The sequence below is a fragment of the Apodemus sylvaticus genome, chromosome 13 (genome assembly GCF_947179515.1).
Source record: "Apodemus sylvaticus chromosome 13, mApoSyl1.1, whole genome shotgun sequence".
In the NCBI taxonomy this organism is placed as follows: domain Eukaryota; kingdom Metazoa; phylum Chordata; class Mammalia; order Rodentia; family Muridae; genus Apodemus; species Apodemus sylvaticus.
The window spans coordinates 39078168-39095690 of record NC_067484.1 but is presented as its reverse complement, the minus strand read 5'-3'; positions in this window follow the sequence as shown (position 1 = coordinate 39095690).

Here is a 17523-nt window from a genome sequence, read left to right as displayed (position 1 = left end):
TGTAGTAGCAGTGAAAGAACACAAACAAAAACGTTAGCATCAGCAGCAGTGGCACAGAATGATGCTTACAAACCAGATGGAGCAATGGTCTTTAACCCAACAGATGAAAGAATCAAGATATCACAGCAACCCAGGTCTCAGTCCAACTCCTGTGAGCTTGTGTGTAGCTTGATACAGACACCAGCTTAGCTTAGGTTTCAACTCTCTCATGTTTATAGTTGGAAGAGAGAATTAGTTATTTCTTCATGAAAAGTATCTAACAATCTGAAGAAGAGGGCATCAGATCTCATTATGGATGGTTGTAAGCCACCGTGTGGTTGCTGGGAATTGAATTCAGGACCTCTGGAAGAGTAGTCAGTGCTCTTAACTGCTGAACCATCTCTCCAGCCCCATAGCAAGCCCCTTTAGTGTTTCTGTCACCATTGATCACTAGATCTACACAGAGGGTTTGTGTTGATTTTATTTCTGGAAATAATGCTCTAATTGAAAGTTTCCTTTTCAGGAGTGATAAAGAGACAGAAGAAAGAAAGAAAACAAAGTAATTACAGTGGCAGAATGCAAATTTGATTTTTCTCTTTTTCCCCTTAATAAATTACCTATATATGCCTTCCCTGTTCATTTGTGACTAAAAATAAAAATGCCTTTCCTGTGAACAGGTTTCTTAGCTAGTGTTTTATTGCTGTGAAGAGATACCATGACCAAGTCAACTCTTACAAAGGCAAACATTAAATGGGGCTGCCTTACAGTTTCAGAGGTTTAGTCCATTATCATCATGGTGGGAAGCATGGCAGATGTGGTACTGGTGCTGGAGGAGCTGAGAGTTCTACATTTTGACCTGAAAACAGCCAGGAAACTGGAATTCCACAGTGGGTGGAGCTTGAGCAGGGGAAACTTCACAGCCCACCCCCAGAGTGACAAATTCCTCCAACAAGGCCACACCTACTCAAACAGGCAACACCTTCTACTAGTGCCATCCCCTGTGGATCAAGAATTCAAAAACATGAATCTATGGGGCCAAACCAATTCAAATCACCACAGCAGGCTTTTAGCCTAGCAACCCACTGAGAGGTTTTGGAAAATCCTGCAGTTTATGAATGTCTTAGTCATTTACTGAGCAATTTGATTTTAACCACTGTATTTAGTTCAGCTTCAATTAATTTACTCTCATCTCTAAGGATTTTTTATAATAAGGAGCAAGGTCATCAAAGTCAATGGACAGTTAAGCTCGATGGTTTGGTTAGGAGTACCTTTACATAAACACGAATGAATAAAGTACTCAAACCTAACAATTTCTGAGATAGTGTAACTAAACCCACTCACTCAACTCCAGCATGACTTCCCTTGGTTTTATTCAGCAATGTATTCCTAAGTCTAAGGCAGACAGAGAGTAAGGGCTAGATGATATTGCGACTTCAAGACTGTTATGAAAGGAAAGGATGTAATCTGTCTAAATTACAAAGAGCAATACAGTTGGGTGACCCATTCACAGTAAATCCCAGGGTCTGTCCCAAAGGTTGTTTCTTACCTTTCCCTTTACATATCATTCTTTTAGTCATTCCCTCTTCTTACCCATAATCATCATTTAAACAATCTTGAAATTGCCATCCTTTCTTTTTCATTTTGTTGAATTTGTTAAAAAAAGAATTCTTCTTAATTCAATCTTCATTGTGTCTATGCAAATTTTGTGTTTTCAGAGTGCAGCTAAATCAAGATAGCTTATATGATGAAGAGTTTGATAGTGTCTTATCTACATGGTGGACTGCCCGTAAGCATGATCACCTGTGAGCCTTCATCTACATAGCCAACTGTCTGTAAACATGTTCATTTGTAAACCTTTCAGAAGAAAACTTTGCTGCACTCTGGGGTTAAAAATGCCACATAGTTTTAAGACTAACCACATTTTTTAAGAGATTTTTCTTTCTTGTACATGCATTTCTGAAATAATTATGAACTTTTGTTCCATAACTGTAGAGATAGTAGCTTGTGTCTGTATGGATGTGGCACCTGTCAATAATAAATCGGATGACCTACAGCTGAGGCAGAATATAGGAGATAGGACTTCTGGCAAGCTAAAAGGTTTCTGGGATAGTGCCAGGCAAGAGATTCAACAGAAAAGATGTGACAGACAAGACAAATGCATGGTATCTGAGCACAGGTGACCAGCAACATGGCAGAATGTAGATCAGATTAAATAGATTATTTTAAGTTATGATCTAGTCAGAGTAGAGCCTAGCTGTATAGGTATTATTAAATATATTTTGAGTCTGTGTCTTATTTCTGAGAACATGGGGCTAGGAAGGAGGATCTAACTTGTACACCACAGCTATCCTCAATACTAACTTTGGCATTTATTAGTCTTTGGTCATCTTCTATAAAAGAGAAGGAAAGAAGGAACAAAAGAAGGAAGGAAGGAAAGAGGGAGAAAGATAGGATTTTTTTCTTGAAGTCCCATTTTATTTCTTACATACCAGAATTTCCCAAGATCCCAACTGGCCACATTTCTGATCCCAGTGGCTGCCATCTTTAATTTTCTGCTTAAGAATTCAAATCAAAGCAGCACCCTAGTTTCTTATCTGATAGAGCCTTAAAAATTCTCCTTCTTAGCTATCTCCTCTACCCTTTCTTAGCACCTCTTGATGCCTAGAAATCCCATACTTCATATTCAACAGTTACAGACCTTTGCCTTTATCCCGCACATTACTCTAAGTAGATTCTACACAAAATCAGATCACACACAGCTAGAGGTGTTGAAAGTGATTCCGTCCAATGGATACAGAAAATGTGGTATATTTACACAATGGAATACTACTCAGCAATTAAAAACAATGAGTTCATGAAATTTTTAGGCAAATGGTTGGAACTGGAAAATATCATCCTAAGTGAGGTAACCCAATCACAAAAGAATACACATGGGATGCAATCACTGATAAGTGGATTTTAATTAGCCCAGAAGCTCTGAATGCTCAAGACACAATTAACTTATCAAATGTTTCCCAAGAAGAAGGAAGAAGAGGTCCCTGGTCCTGGAAAGGCTTGATGCAGCATTGTAGGGGAGTACCAGAGAAATGGGAGGGGGTGATTGGGGAATGGGCAGAATGAAGAGGGCTTATGGGACTTATGGGGAGGGGGCAACCGGGAAAGGGGAAAGCATTTGGGAAAGCATTTGGAATGTAAACAAAGAATATAGGAAAAAAAGTGATTCCATCTGTCTCTCATTTTTGAACTACACATCTTCCATTCAAGGCAAAGCAGCTGAAATCCTCTGTGTCACTTAAGAATACACCTACTTAATTTCTGCGAGCTGTCTCCGTGTGTCTTGCCATCTGGCTCTGTTTTCATTATCAAGAATAACAAAGTACAACTGAGATGGAAGGCATATTCACAATTAGCTTTCCAACTTCAACATTATCTGCATACTAGGATAGCTGCCAGCTAGCTACTTTATGAGAGACCCAAGAAGCCACAGTGGTTCCTAAGGAACATTAAGAAAAGAAAAAGAGAGATGTGTTGTCTGCATATCCACAGTCATTTCTCCACTTATGCTCTTGAACCTTGCTTCTGACCTTATGGTGCATCTGGAAATGAAGATGCAGGACGTTCCTCATTCTACTTCTATTACTACACTTTCTGTAGACTTAACTTATCTAAGGAAGTTGGTGTTAAACACTCCTGTACAATACATATGCTCATGTTCATGGGATCGGGTTTTGTTGCAATACATAGAATTAACCAATTGGACCATAGGATCCATATGATACAATGTTTGCATTAAGAAGTTCAGTGGCCAAGAAGAAAGCAGGAGTGGTCCCTGGTTCTGGAAAGACTCAGTGAAACAGTATTTGGCAAAACCAGAACGGGGAACTGGGAAGGGGTGGGAGGGAGGACAGGGGAAGAGAAGGGGGCTTACGGGACTTTCGGGGAGTGGGGGGGGGGCTAGAAAAGGGGAAATCATTTGAAATGTAAATAAATTATATCGAATAAAAAAAATAACAATTAAAAAAAAAAAAAAAGAAGTTCAGTGGCAACCAGACAACATACACATACAGCTGGTCCAAGGGCCCTGACACATATACAGCAGAGGACTGCCTACTCTGGCCTCAGTGGGAGAAGATGTGTCTAACTCTCAGGAGACTTAAGGCCCCAGGGAGTGGGTAGGCCTGGCTGGAGTGGGGGCATCCTCCTGGAGACAGGGAGAGGAGGGGTGGGGAGAGGAACAGGATGAGTAGGATGAAGAACTGTGGGAGGGCAGACTGGGAAGGGGATAACAACTGGACTCTAAAACAAACAAACAAACAAATAAATAAATAAATAAATAAAGGTAATAAAAAATAAAATAACATAATGAAGTTGAAAAAAGGTTCAGTGGCTTTTAATGTTATCTTTTACACTTTATTAAAATCAATTTTAAAACTTTAATAATCGGCAGAATCCAGATGTCCTTCAACAGAGGAATGGATACTGAAAATGTGGTTCATTTACACAATGGAGTATGACTCAGCTATTAAAAACAATATTTCATGACTTCATGAAATTCTTAGGCAAATGGATGGAACTAGAAAAATATCCTGAGTGAGGTAACCCAATCACAAAATAACACTTATGGTATGTACTAACTGACAAGTAGATATTAGCCCAAAAGCTCAGAATACTCAAGATACAATTCACAGACAACATAAAGCTCAAGAAAAAGGAGGACCAAAGTGTGGATGTTTCAGTCCTTCTTAGAAAGGGGAAGAAAATACTCATGGGAGGAAATACAGAGACAAAGTGTGGAGCAGAGACTGAAGGAAAGGCCATCCAGAGACTGCCCCATCTGGGAATATATCCCATATACAGTCACCAAACCCAGACACTATTACAGATGCCAAGAAGTGCTTGCTGACAGGAGCCTGATATTGCTGTCTCCTGAGAGGTTCTGCCAGAGCCTGACGAATACAGAGGCAGATGCTCTCAGTCAACCATTGGAGTGAGAACAGGGTCCCCAATGGAGGAGTTAGAGAAAGGACTGAAGGAGCCAAAGGGGTTTGCAACCTCATAGGAAGAACAAAAATATCAACCAACCAGACACCCCAGATCTCCCAGGGACTAAACCAAAGAATACACATGGAGGGAACAATGGCTCCAGCTGCATATGTAGCAGAGGATGGCCTTGTGGGGTATTAATGGGAGGAGAGGCCCTTGGTTCTGTGAAGGCTAATTGCCCCAGTATAGGGGAATGCCAGGACAGGGAAGTGGGAGTGGGTAGGTTGGTGAGCAGGAGGAGGGAGGATGAGATAGGGGGTTTCCAGGAGGAAACAGGGAAAGGGGATAACATTTGAAATGTAAATAAAGAAAATAGCCAATAGAAAAAGGAAAAGGCAAAATTATTATATTTATATATGTTTTCAAAAGAAATTGCCTCCACTTGTGGTAGCAAACTAAGTGTTTGAACCAATCTTCCCACTAGGAAGATTCGAGATCCTACATAAAACATGCTGTAAATTTCATTGTTCCCGGGTATATACCTAAAGGAATCTAAACCAGCAAACAGTAGAGATGCCTGTAAGCCTATTTTCATTGTGACACTATTCACAAGAGCCAAGTTAATGGAATCATGTTAGGTGTTCTTTAACAGAGCAATAGATAAGACAATATGGTATATATACCCATGAAATTGTATCCAGGCATGCCACTGGAAAAAAAATGGATTACTATATTAAGCAAAGCAAGTCAATCTCACAAACATAAGTACTATTTGTTTTCCTTATATATAAAACAGCTGGAGGGGAGATGGGAACAAGAATGAGAAGCAATGAATAAGTATGATCAAATTTCTTTATAAATATATTTGAAAATGTCATATGAAACACTACTTTATCACTATATGTTAACTAAAATGTAGTAAGTGTATTTGAAGAGGCTAAGATTTATTGAATAAAGTGAAAGAAATATAAAGAAACAAATCAAGCGATTGTGGATCTGTGAACCCGTGGTCTTTGATAAACCAAAAATAGTGGCAGGGATGCAGAGGGGCGTTGCTGAAAGAGTTCTTATTTATGGTGCAAAGGCTGAGCTGCAGAGCCAGCCTATTATAAAAATCCTTATGTGTAGTTAACCCAATTTAATTCATTCACACCTAGCTTACCAATGAACCTACAGACTGATCTATCTTCCCAGAAATAGTTTTTCAGTAAAGTATACCCTAGACAAGCTCAAATGCTAATACCCAGAAGGTAGCTGATGATGTTGAAATGCAGACTTTGTAAATTTCAGGACTCTGGTTCTCAGCACTTCCTAAATGACAGACAGGCCATACCTGGAGGCTCTTGTCTCTTTTCTGTTTAAGAAATCTCTTAGCCTTTTGTTTTTCAACAGAGTATTCTCTTTGATGTGTGTTATTCTATGTCCTAGATTATTTCATTATTTTATAATACCCTTCCTTCTCAAGTATAATCTACATAAGATTCTCACTATGTGTTCTCATTTAGAGTTCTTTTTCAGCAGTTATGTTATTAGTTCCTGGGAAAGGTTGTGGTATTTTCCATCTTTTATAAAAATAATGCCTCTTTTCTTTTTGTAGAACTGTTTTCTGTAGAGAGAATTCTCAGTTGGCATAAAACAGTCGATGTTGGGATCACAGGCATCCAACTGCTGCCTATACAGTCAGGAATAAAATGAGATGAGAACAGATGTGGCTGGTGAGACAGCCTATCATTTGAAACCTAAATCTATGATGCTGTTCAAATCTGCAAGCCTAGACATTAATAAACAGGTGTAATATAAAGTAAATGCTGCCCTGCGCTGCTACCTCAATGTGTGTCACGTGGACTATTAATGTCTCCGATATAGCCTGGCACTTGAAGAGAGTGCTGCTGTGTCTGTCTCTTCTAGGTATCAGCCAAAATGGAGTTTTGGATTAATGAAATGATGGGAGGTCTCCAGATTCTATTCATTAGTAAGGCTTACAGAAAAACAGACACTACCAAAACAAAGCTTAAACAGTTTGTGGCAGTTTTTAAATTCTTGAGATAGTCTCCTGTTCTTGTTGAATGTGTTCTGTGTCTAGTGTGTGCTTTGTGTGTGTGTCTGTGTGTGTATGTGTGTATGTGTTGGAAGGAACATTTCTTATTGTTGCTAGGTTTCTGCATTATGAGTAGTATAAGCAAACTGAGAAGTGGTAAGTTTAACACATTAGCTCAATGCATTAAGTTTTTGGCTTGGATTCTAGAGTAATCTTTTTTGAGAAGAGGAAAGATTCTTCTATGCACAGTACTCAGAGTGTGTGGCCATAATGAGAATCTTTGGGGCCACTGTTCTGCTTTCTAAATAATTTCAACTCATCTCTTTCCTTTAACATTATTAAAAATTTTCAGTTTTAAATCTGTTGTGGATAGCCTTGGTGCTGTTGGTATTTTGATGTTAATTCAACTTCTCTAAGAGGAGCTGTCTGGACTAGGAGTGAATCACATACTCAAGACTTCATGTGACCCTTCTAAAGAATAAAGAAACCAATTCCTGGGTGAGTAGGCGGGTCTTCTGGGCTGGAAGGAGGAAAGGAAGAGGCAGGAGAGGGTAACAGGACTTTTGACCAGTGAAGATGTAGATAGCGGCTAAGGATTTAACTAAATATGGCTTATAATTTGGATGTTATTTGTTGTACCCAGTGATTGAGTTACCATTGATTTAGAATTAAGTTTGTATGATGTTTTCCTTCATGAGGTGGCTCAACTGGGTTCCAGAGAAGAAGGTACTGTGGCAAAGAGAGGATTTGCAAGAAGTGCACCCAAAAAGGCCATGGGAATATTGAAGTGTGGGGCTGGCATGGTAGTGAACCACCAGTGGGAAATTAGTGAGCTGGGTGGAGAGATTTTGGAGGGCAGAATCAGTCTACATAAGATGAGAACAGGCCAGCCAAAGCCTGCCAGTGCCTGGCTGTCCAGCCCACCGGGGCCTGCCAGCAATAGCATGGATTCTTTTTAATATTTCCTACAACATAAATCCCCTTAAAACTATAGTTTGGGGTTGGGGAAGCTGAAGAAATGGTTAAAAGCACTAACTGTTTTCCAGAGATCTGAGTTCAATTCCCAGTAACTACATGGTCATGGTCATCTGTAATGGAATCACTTTTAGTATGTCTGAAGACAGCTACAGTGTACTCATATAAATAAAATAAATAAATCTTTAAAAAAATTATAGCTGGACACAAGATTTGCTTTGGAAAACCAAGTAATGACCATGAACATAATATTCATTTTATCTTCAAAATAACTGCACTAAACAAGAGTGTCATAAATCCTAGGCTAAATATATAATTTAGGCAACCAGAATGTTTTAGTTACTACTTGAGGATAATTAGAATTATTATAGATTATTTTTATTGCAGTATAATCATGTACCTATTATGATTAAATAATTCTGATGCAAAATTTGCTCAGTCTCTGTACTTCTGTTGTTCTGTGACTCCCTATCTGCTTGTCATCTCCTCTTAACTCCTTCAAGCTGTAGTGTGTGTTTCATTCTAAGGCTATGCCTTGTGCTTTTGACGGGTGAGTAGACTTCAGGGCTCCTAAGTAATCAACACATAAATAGCCACTGCTATCTATTCTTAAGGTCCACTCTGGTAGATGTCAGGTTGCTCAAAGAGAATTCATACTGACAATATGAATCATCTCTATGTCATTTTGGAATGACTCATATTAGCTAATGACTGGCCTTCCAAGGACTGGCCATATGTTTTTTGTTGTAAATACTATTAACTGATGGACTGCAGCCATTATCTAAATTAGCGGATATTTAAGCCTAGATGAGCAGTATGAAACGGGGGCAGTTGGCACATGTTGTCTTTGGCTGCAGGGAAGGTGAACTGTCAGAGGCTTAGTGGCTTGTCATTCTTTGATCTGTGGAATACACATTTTCTCTAGGGCATCCCTTTGGGGGGGCGGTCACATGTACTATTCACAACAAAATTATCCAGGAAAAGATTAGTTTTCCAATTAGATTTCCAATTAGAGTTTCCAAGCATTAGCTTGGTTTTCTTTACTTCTAATGCAATATATTAAAATAGACAATAGCAGTTGAAATACTAATGTTTTAAAGTGAAATTAATTCTGACAATATAAAATTCTATATATGATATTGCTTTAGCAATGAATAAAGTTATATGCAGTTAATATAAGATTAAATTTGAGCATTCAATAAATATGGACAATGCTTAATCTCATAATTTGTTACTGAGAAGAAAATTGAAACCATAGGGAAAATCATTTAATGCTATACATTTGGCCAAAATTATAGAGGCTTTAAAACGTGGCAAAAAATATGTACATTTTAATCTGAGATGTTGACTGAAATAATCCCAGTAGGAGGCTTATTTGGCAATATTTTATCAACTTCAGAATCAGAGATTTTACTTCTTTTAATGAAATCTAGAGATGCTGTCACATAAATCACTAGGAATCATAGAAAGATCACTGCAACATTTTCTGGACTATGAGGCAATTGCAAACCCACTAACATTCAGATGCTGAATGAATGAATGGACTGGATTACATCCATTCAGCTAAATGCTAAAGAAATGTTGAAATAAGCAGACTAAATCAGTACTTCTCAACCTTCCTAATTCTGTGACTCTTTAAGACAATTCCTCATTTTGGGTGACGACCAACCAAAGAATTATTTTTGTTGCTACTTCACAACTGTAATCTTGCTACTTTTATGAATTGGAATGCAAATATTTGACATGCATGTCCCCTGTAAAAGGGTCATTTGACTCTAAAGGAGATGAGACTCACAGGTCGAGAACCACTGGACTAAATGGATCTATAGATTCAATATGTATATCTATTACACATATAATATTTCATGGGAAAAATAAAGTGTAGTTATTAGTCAAATATATTAAGCATTTGAAGTGAGCATGTTTTACGCAGACGTATTTGCACAGACAGAGCACAATGTCTGCAGATAACCATGAAGATTGGCTGTTTCTGGGAACAACAGGTAGAATTTTTAAATGATTTCAAGTTTATCTGTAACAGTGTATCATTTTTAGAAATTTTAAGTAACAGAATGCCAATGAGGTGAAAACAGCAAAATAGTCCCTTGTCTCAAAAACAGAAACAAAACTAGAGGAAAGCCACAAATAGCTGCTCAAATTTTTGTGTAAAACTAGTTGAATTTGCATTCTTTTTAGATCCCCTGTATTTCAAACTTGCACTTTGCTGTAGTATTGTACAAATTTAACTCTTCAATGGCTCTAGTGTACTCTATTGAATGTGTGACTTTTCACCAAAGTCCTGGACAGATTCAAACTGTAAGATGAAATAATTTGCAACACTTCAAGAACACCAGTCTATGAAGGTCAGAGAGTACTCAATTCCACGTCAGTCTGACTTTTTCTCTAGCCCATGTTCTCTTGGTATTGGATCTATATTTTTCCTATATAAGATTCTATATATTAAAATAACATATAATCATAAGGCTCATTTCTTGTGAAGGCTCTATAATGCAGACAGTTAATAAATCAAAGATCAGTTCTTATTTCAATACATATGGTGAGACTAATGCTGAAGCTTCTCCTTCCTCTAGTTATGCATATAATGTCATGGGTTCCCACTAGTGGACTGTGAGGGGAAGGGATGAGTGTTCCCTGTGGGTAAAAGTGTTGAGTGTAGCTTCCTCTGTGCTCTTTCCCCTTCACTTTAACAAATACAACCAAAGAGGAGGGCATAGGATGATGCAACTCTACAAGGATAAACCTTGATCTCTGAATCATTACATCTGGAAATCCACTTTATCATCCCTCTTTCATAGTGATAAATAAACTTATATTGTGTTTAGATCAATTTATATATTTAGGCCAGTGATCTACACCATAGAGTTCATCATTAAATATTATTTTTTAAAGATTCCCGATATATAATTCCAGGTTGCTTTCTGTAAAGACGGTATTTGTATATACACTAACCAGAAACATATAAAAGAATGTCTCTTTCACCCACTAACATATAACATTTTTAACTGGCTTGTTATTTGATATAGTGTTATTATCTGAACACATCTGCACAGTATTTTTAACACTAACAGTACTTGTATCCCAGCACTGGTGAGCTGTCTTCAAGTTGTATACAGAGATACATATAAAATACTTTACTAGTCCAATTTCATAAATGAGAGTCATATGAAGGGCATATATGACTTACAGACCAAGAGATGCAACCATAAAAAGTCACAAAATGAGTAATTATGAAAATTCTTTGTGAAAAGTAGGGAATGACTTTGGAGAAGCAAAAGAGAACATGGTTCAGCACAAATAACATCAACCTCAACCCAGGGGAAACTGTCATCACAGATCTGTAAGTAACAGCGCCCAGCACATGCTGACAGACACAGGCTGTTGGAAAATAGCCTTAGCAAGAAGCAAGATGCACAGATCAAAAGCTGGGAGAAACAGATGGCTTAAGGCTCCTTAGCTTAAAAGATGTGGGCTTTCTCGTAGGAATTCTTCAAGTTCAGAATTGTGGCTGTGTGGTTTAGAAAACCCCTTTTAAGGATCCAGGGTTGCCTAAAGGAGCTTTAAGAAGGTTGAATATTGGGGTACTGTCAAACTCTTCTAGAAAGGTTTGTGTTTATAAATAAAAACCGATATGAAATAGCTGCGAAGGCTTATTCCCTGTTTGGTGCTGGCTCAACCATGGCAGACTTGATGGATTGCTTAAAGTCCATTAGTTCAGCAAACACCTCGAGTGCACACAGTTTATACAGCACACTTTCCCTGTATTACTCTAAAAGCCCTGCACTTAAAGTGATTCTGTGTATGAGAGAGCGATAGGACAAGAAGTCCTGCCAACGAGAAGAAAGTAGTGGAATGCCAGGTCCTCAGAGGACGGGGTTAAAGAAGAAATTCACTTCCATTGGCTTTTATTTTGGCGCACTATATGGGAGCTCGTCTATATAAATGACTGCTGTTTTGTTTTGTTTTGTTTGTATCCCCTTTTTTTGAAGGTCACAGAGTTTCTGAGGTCAAATACAGACACTGCTATTTACCAATCATCTGCACTTAAGTGATTTGTGTGACTCTACTCGGTGTAACTTTCCTCTGCAGAAGATAGAAATAGGCACAATACAACTCCAGTGGCTATTTGATTAACTGAGTTAGAGTTGTATGTCCTAGTTAGGGCTTCTATTGCTGTGAAGACACCAGGACCAAGGCAACTCATATAAAGGAAAACACTTCATTGGGGCTGGCTTATAGATTAAGAGGTTTAGCCCATTATCATCAAGGCAAGAACATGGCAGCATGCAGGCAGACACGGTGCTGGAGAAGGAGTTGACGGTTCTATATCTTGATCCAAGGCAGCAGGAGACAGTCATATTAGGTTTAGTATGAGTATATGAGATCTCAAGCCTACCTCCACAACAACACAGTTACTCTGACAAGGCCACACCTACTTCAACTTGGCCACACCTCCTATTAGAGCCAGACCCTGAGTCTATGAAGGCCATTCCTACTCACACCACCACAATAGGTAACACTGAAGCAGGCTGACTCATAGCTTTCCACAGTGGCTGACTCTTTGATATTTCTGATGGTAAAACAGGTCTTTATGGAAGTGGTCAAGTTCTAGATCTTCAGATGGAAAGAAACAATTTCTATTGCAGGAAGTTGCCCAGATAGTAGTAATGTATTACAACTACAGGAAACTAATTCTAACAGAGGGACCCATGCCAGAAAACTCTTAAGTGCTTCTTTTCTTATTTCACAAAAGTAGCCAGAATTTTACCAAGAATTTTAATACCGAGAACTAGAAAAGTTCATGGACTATTGACTATATTTTCAGGGGATTAACTACTAAAATATGGGCAGGCATCACACATAGAAGCTAACTGTGATGAGGGTCATGAAGAAAACATGCATGCCAATTTGCTGTTCCATCTTGAATTGACAGACATTTTCATTAGATCGAACAAGGTCAAAGGACAAATGCAGTGCTAGAGGAACACAGCATCCTCTGAGTCCTTCTCCCCCTGCTTAATTAAAGTATCTGATTTATATGCCAAGTAATATATGTCCTGGCAGAGTAATGTAAGACATTCATGAAAACCTTGAAATCAACAGACTTAAACAGTGTCTAGAGCTAACATTAGCGTCCTGAAGAAGAGAACATGCATGGAAGGGAAAGTATTCTACAACAATGGCCAACAGCCCTTGAAACCAAGGGAGATGACTCCCTACTAAGTGCTTAAAAAGCACTTCAAGTTTATAACTCCAAGTGGGCCATGGCATTCTTAGCTTTAATCTATTTCCCATTCTTTCTCCCTCTCCCTTCTGTTCTTTCTCCCTCTCCCTTCCGCCCTTTCTCCCACATGTCTGTATATGTGTAGATGTATTTAAGATGTCATCATTGCCTCAGGTTACTATATGAATCAAAGTAAATAATCCATGAAGGAACTTAGCCTTGGGCCTCCTTATTAGTAAACAGTCAATAAAGAACATCTAAAAAAGATGAAACTAAAGTGCTAAGCAAGTTAGAATCCTAGAAACCTAGAATACTTAGTAGACAATTGGTTTAAAGGTCAACAAATGCAGATTTTATGCACACTGTGTTCTCTTGGATTTTCTGTCTGCCCTAACTCCTGAGACTATTTGTTCTTTAAAGCTTAAAATCCAGTAGCACAAGTTTTGGGGCATCCTGTGATCAATGTGACAGGGGTGACTTCCTGAAAAGAAAAAATGATAGAGAAACAGGATGTTCCCATCAATTTTTAATAAGCTTCAGTTTGGATTGAAAAACATTCTTACCTATTTTATTCCTTCTTCTAAATGAGATTTAAGCATCCTTGCTTGGTACTTCCTTCTTGTTTAGATTCTTTGGGTCTGTGGAGTATAGTGTGGGTATTCTGTATTTTTTGGCTAATATCCACTTATAAATGAGTACATACCATGCATGACTTTGGGGGATTGGGTCACCTCACTCTGGATGATATTTTCAAGTTCCATCCATTTGCCTGCAAAATTCATGATGTCTTTGTTTTTAATAGCTGAATAGTATTCCATTGTATAAATGTACCACATTTTCTATATCTATTTTAGGTTGTTTCCAGTTTCTAGCTATTACAAATGAAGCTGCTACAAATAGTCTTAAGAGGAAGATTGAAGGAGGGAACTTGGTGGGAGAGGGAATGGGGGGATGGGAGGGTGGACAGGATCAGGTGTGGGGAGGGACAGAAGAGATACCCAAATGGCCTTTACAACTGACAAGGGACCTAGGATAGGGGAGGTACCCAAGAATTGATGGGCTGACTTTAGCTGAGATTCACAACATTGGGAATATGGAACCTGCAGAGGCTGCTTCCTGTAGCCAGGCTGGAACCCTAGTGGAGTGATAGGAACACTGACCCAACCAGAAAATTTTTGACCCAAAATTTATCCTGTTTACAAGAAATGCAGGGATGGGGGATGGGGCAGAGACAGAGAATGGCCAACCAGTAATAGGCTCAACTTGAGACTCAGCCCAAGAGCAAGTACCAATCCCTGACACTATTAATGATACTTATTTTGTTTGCTTACAGACAGGAGTCTAGCATGGCTGTCCTCTGAGAGTCTCTACCCAACAACTGACTCAGACAGATGCAGACACCCTTGCAAAACAATGGATGGAGCTTGGGGACTTTTACAGAAGAACAAGGTAGGGAGGGGATTGTAGCCCCAAAGGGGATAGGAACTCCATAGGAAGACCAATAGAGCCAACTAACCTGGACCCTTAAGGGCTGTCAAAGACTTGACCACAACCAAAAAGCATACACGGGCTGGACTTAGACCTCCCCTGCACATGTGTAGCAGATGTGCTACAGCTTGGTCTTCATGTGGGTCCCAAACAACTAGAGTGGGGGCTATCCCAAAAGCTGTTGCCTCTTTGTGGGATATGTTCTTCAAGCTGGGCTGCCTTGTCTCACTTCAGTGGGAGAGGATGCAGCAGGCCCAGCAGAGAGTTGATGTACCAGGGTAGGGGGATGCCCTAGGGGATCTGCACCTGCTCATTGGAGAAAAGGAGGGAAAATGGGGGAAAGGATGTGGAGAAAGGGTGACTGGAAGTGGGCAGTGAGCAGGATGTAAAGTGAATAAAAAAAATCTTGCCTGTAAAAGTAGATGTTGGCAACAAAGATATACTGAAACTTTATTTAAACTAGAAAGGAAATTATCAGATATCATTTAAACTCTTCGTGGCTAAATTTTAACATTCAAAGGTCTATAACTTCAATATTTTAAAGTAAATTTTGTATACAATAGGATTTTACAGTTTAGGAAAGAGTTTATAAGTTGGATTTCTTTTTTTTTTTTTCTTCCCATTCCAGGAGTCTATTTATTGAAAAAAGAGCCAGACTCCACACTGGACAGAAACATCCTGATGCAATACATAGAAATTCAAAACATAATAAATTATCAGCACTTTCTGTCCTCAAAGGATGCTCAAGATTTAACGCCCGTGATGGAACTAGCTATAAAGAGCATCCACAGAGATCAGGTAGGCCCTAGTCCTCCAGTACTTGGAAGTACCAGGATGAACATGCAATCTGCTTTTGGCTATTGATATCTTAGGCAAAGTTGGCAGAGAGGCTTTTGAAAAGGATATCCTCAGTTCAGTAATAAGGAACTGCTTGCTAGCCTCCAGACAGGGAGCACAATTGTGTGATGTGTGGAGCTTCAGTGGATACTATGGGGCTCAGAGAAAGAATTACACTATTGTAAATCATAACCTGGGGTTATGGCAACACTCAGCTGCTGTCCCTCACACTCTGAGGTCACCTGTCTCCACTAGGCTTCTAATTAGAAGCAAAAGAGAAAATTTCTGACACCAGAAATTCTGTTTCTTGAAAAGAAATGCATGGATAATTGATTTTAAAAAAGCAACAGATTGTTAATAATGTATGTTTACTTGGAGGATAGTAAGATATAACTATATTACAATCTTTTATAGAACTAGGTGGTATTTGAAATTATTCAAACCAGACACTTAAAACGTTTAAACTTGAAAGAAAAAGAAACTGACTTTACATATGAACTCCTTGTCTCAATGAGTGTTTGTTAGGTTCATACTGGTTAACAAGTACGGTGCTCCTGGGAATACTCATTTGCAGGAGTTGGTCAAGTTTTCCATCCTGCCCTGTGTACACACAACTAAACTCAGGAAAAAGTTGAGAAGTGAGTGGCAAGTGCTAAGAGGACATAAATATAATAATTTTCGATGAAAACCATCGACTCCAAACAAACCTGAAGGCTGAGAAGGGGCCTACTATAAAATCTTGGGAGATGCCTTTCTGGAAGAGTAAGCACGAGGGCTCTGGAATAGGGCATTTCTTCAGGAGTCCACTGTGGCTCAGCACTCTGAGTGAAGGAAGGGATGAGGGGAGGGAAAAGCACAGCTGGACCTTACACGACATCAAAGGGCCACGGCGAGGGGACATGGTGCCTCCCATTGTAAACATGGTAAGAAGCAGAGGAGAGACTTGATGTAGAGTCATGGGATGTTTTCAACAGCTCTTAGCAGTAATCCAGAGAGGACAGATAAGCTTTGAGGACAATGACTGCAAGGAGTTAGAGAAAAGCAACACCCATGGTACTGGTGGGAAACAAAGTATAGCTGGCAGATGTTATGGAGGTGAGAGGCAGAAAGCAAGGTTGACTCAGCACCTTCTAGCTGTATTATGTGTTATGGGTGGTCCTACATTCTAATGTAGGGGAAGACTTTGATGACAAAAAGGTCACAGCTCTACTCTAGACATAGTGCATCTGGAAAGTTCTATAGAGATCCAAGAGAAGGGGAATTAAGAAGATAGACTTTTGAGTCTGCAGTTCTGAAGGAGGTGATGTGTTTGTGGTAGAAGGTGAGTTACTGAGCTGGATTGCTTGTCCTGGATTGCTAGCGAGTGAAGAAAGAAGAAAAGACTCATGGGTGTGTCAATGTAGACATTCAAGGAGACAATGGAAGACCAGGGAAGTGAAGAAGACAAGATGGATGAAAACAGTGGGTTGGAAACTCAGAAAGCTGCAGTGCCCTGGGAGCCATGGTATGCCTGTTTGCAAAGTATGTAAGAGCAACCTTTGGTGTGCTCAATCCTGTTAAGAACCCTAGGACGCTGGACACAGAGCTGGTGATCAACATGGGCATGACCATGAGATTGGCAACTAAGCTGACCACCAGTTACTGCCATAGGTGGTTCAAGTGAGCCAAGGGGGCCAGCTGTACCAGAGACAGTTAAGTTGCAAATAGGAGAAGAAATTGACTCACTTTTTAAAAGTTTTTCTTCGAAGAGCGTAGAAATATGTTGAGGCTTGCAGAGAAAGAACACAAGATGCATGATCACCTCCTCTAATCTAGTGCAAAGACTTCACTTGAAAAGAGGATGCCATGCTGAGGAAAATCCAGGAGAGAATGAGACATTGGGTACAAAGGTGGGATGGGTGTAGAACAGAGAAATTCTCTGTCTCATTCTCTCCTGGATTTTCCTCAGGAAGTAGGGTTGGTGATGGTGATGTTGGTGATA